The 12,257-nt window shown below is 46.2% G+C and overlaps 1 long non-coding RNA gene across 10 annotated transcripts in view; it reads left to right on the top strand.

Annotated features, from left to right (window-relative positions):
* LOC106895721 overlaps nucleotides 1–12,257 on the top strand; it is a 45,125-nt gene that overhangs the window by 31,085 nt on the left and 1,783 nt on the right. For 9 of the 10 annotated variants that reach the window (XR_001413493.1, XR_001413492.1, XR_001413485.1 and 6 more), the window contains 2 exons: nucleotides 6,040–6,216; nucleotides 6,790–7,025. This is a non-coding gene — a long non-coding RNA (uncharacterized LOC106895721). The remainder of the gene's footprint in view (nucleotides 1–6,039; nucleotides 6,217–6,789; nucleotides 7,026–12,257) is intronic. The other variant, XR_001413487.1, reaches the window with a different exon arrangement.

Raw genomic sequence — 12,257 nt, 5'->3', positions numbered from 1 at the left:
TTGTTTCATGATGGTTTTTGGTGCAGAAGTCAGTGAAGTTGTGTTCACGAACACCCATTTGGATTTCTCCCACCTGATACTGGGTAGTACAGATCTATTTTGTGTCATGACATCTGGAAGTAGGGCTCTGGTATGGAACTTGTCCCTTGTAAGCACATCACTGCTGCTCTAGTGCTTCTGGAGTCTCTTTATCTGTGAGGTAAGAAGTCCTACATAGGAGGTAAGCTGATTGAGGGGACTGAGAGTGTAGGTCTTGTGTGTGTAAAGCAGCTCTTCTGTATTGAGATTACTCCAGACCATTATGACTGCTCCAGGTCAAAAACCAGCTGGTTTCAGGCCCCATTGCCAAAAAGAAGTGTAGAGATGCTGGAGCAGAACAGGCTGCAGCATCTGACCTGGAGTGAGTTGGTCCATGGGGTAATTCAGGTTGGAAGGGTCCTCTGGAGGTCACCTATCCAATTGCTTACACAAAGTAGGTCTAATTCTGGCAGGTGGCTCAGGGCTCGTACCGTTGAATTTACAGCTTCCTCATGTTTTGAAATGTTGGAGATCTTTCTTCAAGCCCTTGTGGTCACTGGTGTGCATGGAAACTAATAGGGGGTCTCCTGTGGTATTTGGGCTATGTGATGGCATGATGTGAGACCTGCGTGGAGAAATGAAGCTGTGACCTCCCTGTGGAGAAGCCATGGGCAGCACAGCCCCCTCCACCCGCTTTGTCTTGACCAGGCTGGGTTCCTGGTGGGCTCTGGGTTAGCCACGTAAGAGGTGATACCCTTATCACCAGCAGATCCAGAGACAGGTGCCTTCCCTGTTTGCAGCAGATATTTTAAAAGCACTTTGCAATGATCTTTGGTTCTTCTGCCATCGTGTGGCAGACAGAGGGATGCAGGGCTGGTTATCCACTGTAAGAGCTTGATTGTCTTAGTAGTAACAGCTTAATGAATAATAGGTCTCTAATAGGGGTTGGCTGTGAGCTTTCTACCTTGCCTCAATTCTCTATTGGTAAAGGGGGATTTACAAGATTCAGGCAGCTTTCTGCTCCCTGCCAGAACAGAGGAATACCAGGATGGGCTCCTCAGCTTGGGATGGAGGAGTCTGGGATCCCTGTCCTTGCAGGATCTGGGGTGCAGGGCACTGAGAGCCTCCAGCTACTGAGCTATGCAGGGTGTTGCTGTGGAGGGGCTGGTGGGGAAGAGCACATGTGTCTTCAGCCACCCTGAAGATGCAGCAGTGCTTTGGCTGTGTCCTGCATGGCTATTGCACAGTGAAGCTGAGTCCTGCCCCACTGGGTGTTAAAAAGCCAAGTGAAGTGAACGCCTGCTAGCACATCCCATGGGAGATGCAGAGCAGAGAAAGACAGAACCCGGTTTAGAGTTCATGACAGCAATACCAAGGTGGCAATGACTGCAGTGTGAACAGGAGTGTGTGCGAAAACACAGGGACCAAGCCCTCAGGGGTGTGATGGGGTCTAATCACTGAGATCACAATCTTCCTCGTGCACAAGTGGTCCCGGTTAAACTGCATGGGGACTGGTGTTGGTTCTTGTGTGTGTAAATGGATGAAATCTGCTAAAGAATGCACATGAATGGGTTAAATCATGCTATTTGGAGATACTGTAAATAAGAAGCACTCCTACAAGTGCTACTAGTCCCCCTGCTCCTACAAAGGAACAGAAAGAAGAGAGAGCCTTCAATTTCCAATATTTATTCATATTAAAACAGTGCTACTCATACATGAATTATGACAGTGATTTATTGCCTTGTAAATAGAATGTATTAGTGTAAGTAGTTGGAGTTATACTTTCGTCACTTTTGTAAAGAGAAGGAGAGAGCAAGGTGGTTCAAGAACTTCACTTGTGAAGGGGGTGGGAGGGAGGGAAGGAAGGAAGGAAAGAGCAGGAGGACACTTCCTTCCCCAGCTGTGAAGCACTGAAAGGAGAGGAGTGATGCAGCTGGGAGATGAATGTGACTGTCAGCTGCTGCCTCTCAGCACTGGCCATGCAGCACAGCAGTGTGATCTTCCCAACAAGGTCCTGGGTGAAAAGCAGGGGATGAGGATCCATGTGAACTGTCCTTTTGTGTGCTGAGAGCTGGGATTCTTCTGCTGTGTTGCAGAAGTGTAACCAGGTGTTGCAGTGTCTTAGCTGTGGCTTTCTCCAAGTCTCATTCCCAAGAGCAGAAAAGATGCAGCGTGTCGCTAATGTGGAGATCGTGCTCAGCTGTTCCTTGGGGACCAGCTCCACTGCGAGGGGAGCACAGGTTGCTGAAGGCAGAGCATGAGGGTGTGTCCAAATGTGCTGTGAGAATTATGTGATTTAGGCCTGCTTCTTTCCTTCTGAAGCTTTTTACTTATGGTTAATGAATGCAAACTCCAGTGACTGCTTTCTGAAGGGTTATACAGAAAACAAGTCACTGACTGCAGCTGGAGCACCAAAGACTATCCCCAGATGGCCCCAAACAGCAGAGATGAGTTATAGGCTCTTCAACAGCAAGTGCCTGTGAGTCCAAAAATACACTTGGGTATCTTGGAGCAAAGGGGATCCACATCCCAGCTTGACATCCCAGTCAGTGGTGATCTGGCAAGCAAAGCTCTGCCACAGCCTTCCCTCAGTTGGGAGGAAAGGCTCCAATTGCTCACAGCAGCTAAGTACCAACTGCTTTTTGCTGTACCAACAGCAAAAACTACTCCTGGGGAGAAGAGTTAATTCATAGGGGGAAAACAGCTAGGATCTGGAGCAGAACAGGCTGCAGCATCTGACCTGGAGTGAGTTGGTCCATGGGGTAATTCAGGTTGGAAGGGTCCTCTGGAGGTCACCTATCCAATTGCTTACACAAAGTAGGTCTAATTCTGGCAGGTGGCTCAGGGCTCGTACCGTTGAATTTACAGCTTCCTCATGTTTTGAAATGTTGGAGATCTTTCTTCAAGCCCTTGTGGTCACTGGTGTGCATGGAAACTAATAGGGGGTCTCCTGTGGTATTTGGGCTATGTGATGGCATGATGTGAGACCTGCGTGGAGAAATGAAGCTGTGACCTCCCTGTGGAGAAGCCATGGGCAGCACAGCCCCCTCCACCCGCTTTGTCTTGACCAGGCTGGGTTCCTGGTGGGCTCTGGGTTAGCCACGTAAGAGGTGATACCCTTATCACCAGCAGATCCAGAGACAGGTGCCTTCCCTGTTTGCAGCAGATATTTTAAAAGCACTTTGCAATGATCTTTGGTTCTTCTGCCATCGTGTGGCAGACAGAGGGATGCAGGGCTGGTTATCCACTGTAAGAGCTTGATTGTCTTAGTAGTAACAGCTTAATGAATAATAGGTCTCTAATAGGGGTTGGCTGTGAGCTTTCTACCTTGCCTCAATTCTCTATTGGTAAAGGGGGATTTACAAGATTCAGGCAGCTTTCTGCTCCCTGCCAGAACAGAGGAATACCAGGATGGGCTCCTCAGCTTGGGATGGAGGAGTCTGGGATCCCTGTCCTTGCAGGATCTGGGGTGCAGGGCACTGAGAGCCTCCAGCTACTGAGCTATGCAGGGTGTTGCTGTGGAGGGGCTGGTGGGGAAGAGCACATGTGTCTTCAGCCACCCTGAAGATGCAGCAGTGCTTTGGCTGTGTCCTGCATGGCTATTGCACAGGGGAGCTGAGTCCTGCCCCACTGGGTGTTAAAAAGCCAAGTCAAATGAAGGCCTGCTAGCACAGCCCACGGGAGATGCAGAGCAGAGAAAGACAGAACCCGGTTTAGAGTTCATGACAGCAATACCAAGGTGGCAATGACTGCAGTGTGAACAGGAGTGTGTGCGAAAACACAGGGACCAAGCCCTCAGGGGTGTGATGGGGTCTAATCACTGAGATCACAATCTTCCTCGTGCACAAGTGGTCCCGGTTAAACTGCATGGGGACTGGTGTTGGTTCTTGTGTGTGTAAATGGATGAAATCTGCTAAAGAATGCACATGAATGGGTTAAATCATGCTATTTGGAGATACTGTAAATAAGAAGCACTCCTACAAGTGCTACTAGTCCCCCTGCTCCTACAAAGGAACAGAAAGAAGAGAGAGCCTTCAATTTCCAATATTTATTCATATTAAAACAGTGCTACTCATACATGAATTATGACAGTGATTTATTGCCTTGTAAATAGAATGTATTAGTGTAAGTAGTTGGAGTTATACTTTCGTCACTTTTGTAAAGAGAAGGAGAGAGCAAGGTGGTTCAAGAACTTCACTTGTGAAGGGGGTGGGAGGGAGGGAAGGAAGGAAGGAAAGAGCAGGAGGACACTTCCTTCCCCAGCTGTGAAGCACTGAAAGGAGAGGAGTGATGCAGCTGGGAGATGAATGTGACTGTCAGCTGCTGCCTCTCAGCACTGGCCGTGCAGCACAGCAGTGTGATCTTCCCAACAAGGTCCTGGGTGAAAAGCAGGGGATGAGGATCCATGTGAACTGTCCTTTTGTGTGCTGAGAGCTGGGATTCTTCTGCTGTGTTGCAGAAGTGTAACCAGGTGTTGCAGTGTCTTAGCTGTGGCTTTCTCCAAGTCTCATTCCCAAGAGCAGAAAAGATGCAGCGTGTCGCTAATGTGGAGATCGTGCTCAGCTGTTCCTTGGGGACCAGCTCCACTGCGAGGGGAGCACAGGTTGCTGAAGGCAGAGCATGAGGGTGTGTCCAAATGTGCTGTGAGAATTATGTGATTTAGGCCTGCTTCTTTCCTTCTGAAGCTTTTTACTTATGGTTAATGAATGCAAACTCCAGTGACTGCTTTCTGAAGGGTTATACAGAAAACAAGTCACTGACTGCAGCTGGAGCACCAAAGACTATCCCCAGATGGCCCCAAACAGCAGAGATGAGTTATGGGCTCTTCAACAGCAAGTGCCTGTGAGTCCAAAAATACACTTGGGTATCTTGGAGCAAAGGGGATCCACATCCCAGCTTGACATCCCAGTCAGTGGTGATCTGGCAAGCAAAGCTCTGCCACAGCCTTCCCTCAGTTGGGAGGAAAGGCTCCAATTGCTCACAGCAGCTAAGTACCAACTGCTTTTTGCTGTACCAACAGCAAAAACTACTCCTGGGGAGAAGAGTTAATTCATAGGGGAAAAACAGCTAGGATAGGGCACCCACCTCTTCCTTGAGCATGCTGCCCAGCACTGCATGCCAAGTTGACATGCTGGTATCTGGCACAAGAAGTGATGCCATGGGGTCTGTATCAGCCATTCCCAATGGAGCAGGAGATCCTCAGCTGTCCCAGAACTCTTCTGTCTCTGCACAGGGAAAAGGAAACATGACTTCAGAGCTTCTGCTGTGTGAATATCTCCCTGCAATGCCTAATGGTGACTCTTGCCTACAGACATTTTTAGATGCCTTGTCCAAATCCTGCCTCACCTCTCCAAAAGGTTTTATTTTTCTCTGCTATGTCCTCATTACTTTCATTACAGATTTCCTTATGTTCTATGCAAGCAAATGCAGGGGCAAGGGGGAAAGAGGAAGAAATTAAATCAGGAGAACTCAAAACAATTTTCCATTGCCTTGCCTAACGTAAGTACTGTAGCAGGGTAACAAGCCAGGAAGGTAAGATTTACAAGAAGAGCTACACTCCTGGATGCAAAAGCTAGAGTAAAAGAATTATTTTTAGCAGCTATTAAATAAAGTGGATGCTGAGAAGTGCAGGACAAGAAGGAGCAGTGCTGGGAGTAAGGGGCGAGGTAGCCTCCCTGTACTTTGCCTAGCACAACACCAATGCTGATTGAGTCAATACTGGGTCAGCTGCTGATGAGTCCATGTCAGCTTGTCTGCTGCCCATGGAGGTGCTAAATAATGAGAGCAATCAGTCATTAAATGTTAGTTACAGACCTCCACAGGAAGCACTTCTTGTTTGCCAAGCTGCTCTAACTCACTCCACTGCACATCACAGCCACCCATCTACCAGCCCTTAGTCTGGGCCTTAAGAGCACCACCTCAGGGACTGCTGGAACCCCTGCTGACACTCCTTATTTCAGGCTTAAAACTCTCCCCTTGCTGAGGCTTAAAGCTTTTTCTTTCTTTATTGTATTGACACAGCCTCATCTGTGGTGGTACAAGACCCTTATGAGGAAAAAGGAGCAAAACTGCAGCCAGAAGAACATATCTCCTGAGCAAGATTTCTCAATGCCAGCTCCCTTGCCTATATACACATTCATTTTTTGCTTACAACGCAAGACCCAGTTTCATCTAGGACAGCATCATTTCAGTAACGTGGTAAGTCTTTAACCAGATGGTATCCATGATCCCGTAAGGACAGAGGCTGACTTGGTACCATGTTTTGGTCCCTTCTGCACCATGCAATGTGTATTTACACTCAGGGTACAGGATTATCCTACAGAAAACTTCATAGTCTCACCCTGGATGTAACCAGTGCTACAGCCTGCAACAACCAAGCTGGGTGCAAGCAACTGGGTTCATGGCAAAACACAAGGACAGCTCATGCTTCCTTTGCCCTGGAAGGAATACAAGCACTTATACCTAGTGGCCTGATGGCAGCTTAAGAAGTTCTTGGTACGTTAGAAAGTGTTCAGAAGTTTCACCTTCATACCTTTTTCCACCCTGATGCTTTCCTGTCAGAAAAGGAAAACAGGGACTATGCTCCAGCTAGAACACCTCAGACCCATCTCCTTCAGCCAGTGATGCACCATGTCCAGCGTGATGGTACACCTCTCATACCCAGTGGGGTGCAGCTGTGAGCCCAGGTTATACCCTAAACTCACAAGGTAAAATACACAGGGAGTTCATGACATTATCCCCTACAGTTTCAGAAACGTGTTTGTTTAACAGGTGCCTCCTTTTTCCTGAAAAATCTGTGCTGCTGACAGTGCCGGGCAGGGCATGGAGCAGCACATCACCACAGCTCTGCAGTGATTCACAGCTGGCAACAAGTCCTCCTGTGCCAAGAGGTCTTCACCTTACTCCCACCACTCAGTGCGTGGTCCATATGTACATTGACCTGCTCCGAGCACACAGAACTATGTCTGAAAAACCTCATTTCCCAGCCTGACAGCCACAACTGCAAGGTACAAAGAAGATACATGTCCTCCACACACCTATTCCCTTCGTCTCACCTCTAGGACATTTCTTACGCAGTAGACTGAATAGGTCCTTTTTCCTGACAGCCTTTCTTTCCTGAAGCAGAAAAGAAATTACACACAAAGAACCGTAAGTCTCTGTGCCTCAACATTTAAGCATTTACACATACAAGCACTAAAAGCTTCTTCGTAACTTCTCCACTCCAGAAGGTGAAGGATGGAACAGAGGTTGCGATCTATGACTTAGCTTAAAAGCAGCTAAACATTTCACCCCAAGGGCACTGCAGCTCCAGAGCCCCTCCCCAACATCACTTGGACATCAGACCACATATCTGGGAGCTCTTCACAGAGCACTTTACTGCCACTGCGCTGCAGACAAGAGGCTCAGATCACTCAGCAAATGAAGATCTCGGAACACACTTAATTTAAAAACTAAATATAGTATCAGGATGATGCTTGACAGTGTTCCTTTAATAAAAAAAAAGAAAAAAAATATGTTATTTGCCCAAAGATTTGTACCTTTCAAATGAGAATTTGATATCTGATATCTCTTTTTCAAGTACCTATGCTTTCCATTCCTACAAGTGTCATTTTACCCACTATAAAATCCCAAAGGCCGTATCAACTTGAGTTAAACCAAGAACCTTTGAATATCCCTGCTTAAGTTCAGGTACCCGAGCCACAAATGCCAACAATGTTGCCCCCCAGCACCTTTGTGGAGTCAGCAGCACTCAGTAATTCAGCTGCTCAAAATGAGACATAATAATCCACTCTTATGACTTGCTGAAGGACACAGAGCAGAACTAAGGGTTCACTCTGAGTTTCCCAGGAGCAGGTTGTAATTCAGCTGCTCAAAACAAGAGGGGTCAGTGTCACAGGCTTGACTAAAGGAAAATAGAGCTCTTCCACCTCTCGGTGATAACTGCCTTCAAATGGCTTTATTCTCTGCTTCTGGTAGGCTGAGCCCAATTCCATTTAGGAGGGCAGAAGGTGCAGCCATCAGGGCCATCATTCAAGACGACATTAGCATCCTTCAAGTCTTCAGTTTCACCTTTCCACTCTGCAGTATGGCCCTGTGTCCCCAAAATTCCCACTGTCTCTAATTGAAAACCAAGCAGACAGGCACAAATTAAAGCTCCCCATCTCCCACCCAAGCTCAGCTGACATAGTAACTGCTTTGCTTCTGAATTCCTGCCTCTACGGCTGAGAAAACCTCTTACTCTGCAACAGCACATTTGATGCTTTGTGCTGATGCATTAGACTATATGACATGAATTCCAGGCCACGTTATAGTACCTCTTACTCTGCAACAGCACATTTGATGCCTTGTGCTGATGCATTAGACTATGACATGAATTCTAGGTGACATTACAGTGGGGGTCTGCTACAGGCCACCTGACCAGGAAGACTGAGAGGATGAGGCCCTCTACAGACAAATAGGAGCAGCCTCACCTTCACAAGCCCTGGTCCTCATGGGGGACTTCAACCACCCAAATATCTGTTAGAAGGACAACACAGCAGGGCATAGGCAATCCAGGAGGTTTCTGGAATGCATTGATGATAACCTTCTTTTCCAAGTAATTGAGGAGACAATGAGGAGAGCTGCTACGCTGGACCTTGTTCTCACCAACAAGGAGGCACTGGTGGGGAATGTGAAGCTCATGGACAGTCTTGGCTGCAATGACCATGAAACAGTAAAGTTCAAAGTGGGAAGAGCAGGGACTGGGAGAATGAAGAACTGCCAAGTGTAGGAAAGGATCAGGTTCAAGACCATGGGAGGAACCTGCCAGCTGACTAGAAAAGGGGAAACATAACCCCTATTTTTAAAAACTGAAAAAAGAAAGACCTAGGGAACTACAGGCCAGCCAGTCTCACCTCTGTGCCCAGAGAGACCATGGAGCAGATCCTCCTGGAAACTATGCTAAGGCACATGAAAAACATGGAGGTGATTGGTGACAGCCAACATGGTTTCACTAAGAACAAATCATGCCTGACAAGTTTGGTGGCCTTCTAATATGAGATTACATCTCATGAGGTGTTCAAGGCCGGGCTGGATGGGGCTTTGACTAACCTGGTCTAGTGGAAGGTGTCACTACCCGTGGCAGGGGGCTTGGAACTAGGTGATCTTTAAGGTCCCTTCCAACCCAAACCAATCGATGGTTCTATGAATTTTGAAAGTGCCCCGAGGTCTCAGCTATAAAAGCAGCCAATATGACAGCAGAGGTTTATCCAAGCACCTGCTCCAAGCCGTGAGACTGGCAGCTCATCAATAGGGAAGGGACACTAGGCACCGAAATGCTTCAGATCAAACAACACTTCCTTAATGAGGATGCTAATAATAGAAAAGCAAACCTGCTTTTTCCAAAATGCCCAGGTCCCTTAGTGCTACTGAACATGCCTTGTTCCCAAAGCCAGTATAACAGATAGGTATCTGCACTGAAGTCAGATATGAAAGGGGTGGTTTTGTCTCTCACCTGCTTTCTTAACAGTCACTCAGCAGAGTGATTTGAGGTTCTCAAAGAAAGAAAGTGGCCTGGACCAAAAAACCCAACTTTCCAGAGACTCCCAAGCTCCTTCTGAGGGCCTAATGGCCCTATGCTCCAAATGCAAATGCTGCTGAGCCATTGGCAAGTCACCCAGGCAGGGGAACTCAGAGCACCAAAAAGCAGGAGGGGTATTTCTGAGGACATTGCCAGCAATTCCCTCCCTACCAGAACATGCAAATGCAGGTGAAATTAAGATCCAAAGCTCAGCCTTATCCTCACTTTAGCAATCATTACATTTCCTTCATCTACAAATACAGGTAGCTTTCAGGACTAGCGTTCATGGCCCCAGGGTCACTATACTTCAGCAAACAGACCTAAATTTAAATAATCACAGTACAAAAAACACAGAGAAAGTGAAAAAATAATTGCTAGTTGGCAGCCAAAATAAAGTCATTACAGTACTAACACAACAATCTACACTGCTTCAACTCACCAGGAATGGCCCAGAGGCTCTAGGAGGCTGGTCCACTTCTTAACCTCTGCTGGCAGGTAGTAGATAATCCAAAATCCCAAAAGGTTCTCTTTCCTGGAAGAACCTGTTTCCTGAAACCACTCAACACAAACTCTCTCTATGCAATGAAGAAAAAATTACACAGATTTGGACTTAAGAGATGCTGACACCCGAATTGCAGCAGGCACGTTTAGAGCCAGAGCACTGATGCTGCTCCTGCCCCTGTCTGGGACAGCATTAGGAACACCTCATGCTGCCAGAGCACTGACCCAGGGAAACCCAGCAACGTCTCCAATGCCACACAAACTGATTTCCCAGTTACTGAACCCTGCAGTACAATTCACCTAAGGTGGTAGGTCCCACATTGCTGGAGTCATTTGGCTGTGACCCCACCATATAGGGGTTTATAGATTTATAGGCATAAATCTAGATTTTATAGATTATAGATCTATAATAGAGCTATTATAGATTTATTCTGCATAAATCATGGTATTGTTGTGGTTAATAAACACACCATAGATGAGAGAGAACAGTTAATGAGTATAAGACTTCATGTTGTTTTTCCATTGAAAAAGAAGTATGGGAATTTGGAAGGCTGTTCTTTTTCAAAGCTGCCTAGTACGTCAGGGGGAAAAAAAGAAGAAAAGAAAAAGAGAATCAGCCTTTTGCATGTGATTCATGTCTAAAAACACCCACGCAGCTCATCACACTGACCTCAAAAGACAGAACTGCTGCAGCAACACACTTCCAGAGAGGGAATCCATAGGCACTAAACCACAGTGAACAAAGAGCCCACGAATTATCAGTTTTTCAGAGCTAATCTTCCAAGCAAGTATTAATACAATTAGTGCTGATCCCTGAGTCTCATCATTTTCAAGTTATACTGAATTTTTTGAAGGATGGAAACTTGTCACTGCCTTCAGCAGGTGGGAGAAGAAAACCTGACAAAACCCTAATGAATCAAGGAACCATTTCTTTTTTTTTTCCTCTGTGTAAGCAAGCAGCAGCTGGGTATGGCCAGAATGGCAGAGATGATGCTTAGTGTTGCTTTCATCAGGCTGGTCCAGAAACACTGTTCTCCCAGTTCTCAAGAAGTGGGATTGCTCCTGACTGCTTGCTGTGCTGTCTCAATCTGTCCTGTCTCAAGCTGATCTGGATTTACTGAAAAGGGAAGGGTCTGAAGGGCCAGCAAGAATACCCAAGTGTCAGCTGTAGCTTCAGCCCTTTGAAGATGGGGGAAACCTCTATATCCTCAGGTGACCAGAGTCACAAGACATTCATATCTAAAATGGAAAATCCCTATTATGTCAGCCTGAGCACAGACCCTTCTGAAAAGCACCCTTCCTGGAGTTATTTTGGAATGAGATGAGCTGCACACCAGAACAAGTGGCTCTTACAAATCATTCATACTTTATCTGCATCCAGGATATATTTTTTTTTTGGTCACATCTTTAACTTTATTAAACATTGTTCTGGGAAATTAGCGACCTAATGCTGACTGCAGTTCAAAAATGATGCGTGCCTGAAGGCAAGACATCTTATGAAAATATGGAACAATATCAACATGCAAAACTGACACCATTTTATTCCAGAAGATGAATGAAAACCAGTTAGCAATACTCTAACATATCAGTTTAAACATTTTGTAAGAATTCATCTTAAGAATGAATTCATCTTAAGAATTTGTAAGAATCCCTCATAAGAGGAAATAACATTGTAAATTTGAGAAATCATCATAATGACTCACACGACTGTCCACCAGTCCTAACGTGCCACTTCTGATAGGAGCTGAAAGCAAAGGGAAGAAAGGTAAGAGCAAGGCAAGACTGTGAGATACTAATACTAATTTTCCCCTTGATCGCATGTAAAACTTTGCCATCCCTGATGCCATCCCTTTGCAAGAAGATCTACAGTTCAGCTACCAGTTGAGTGAAGAATCACAGCCTTTTGCTTGCTTCCAGTCTGCTCCTATCAATTTTGTTTGATGCTCCCAGATGCTTGTAGTGGAAGAGAGGTCAAAAATCAGTGCCCAACCACTCTCTCTATTCTGCTCACATGCCTACGTGCTGTGGGAATATAGGTGAGACGTTAGAGTAGATATTGGACAGTGTAACAGAATAGATACTGGAATACAGTATAATAATATAAAGTCTTTGATAGACTGACAGGTTTACACCCCCCCCCCCCCCATCTTCTCAAACAGAAAAACATTAAACACTAATA

This window comes from Calidris pugnax, unplaced genomic scaffold, assembly GCF_001431845.1.
Source record: "Calidris pugnax isolate Ruff unplaced genomic scaffold, ASM143184v1 scaffold38, whole genome shotgun sequence".
Taxonomy (NCBI): domain Eukaryota; kingdom Metazoa; phylum Chordata; class Aves; order Charadriiformes; family Scolopacidae; genus Calidris; species Calidris pugnax.
This window is presented reverse-complemented; position numbering and strand designations above follow the sequence as displayed.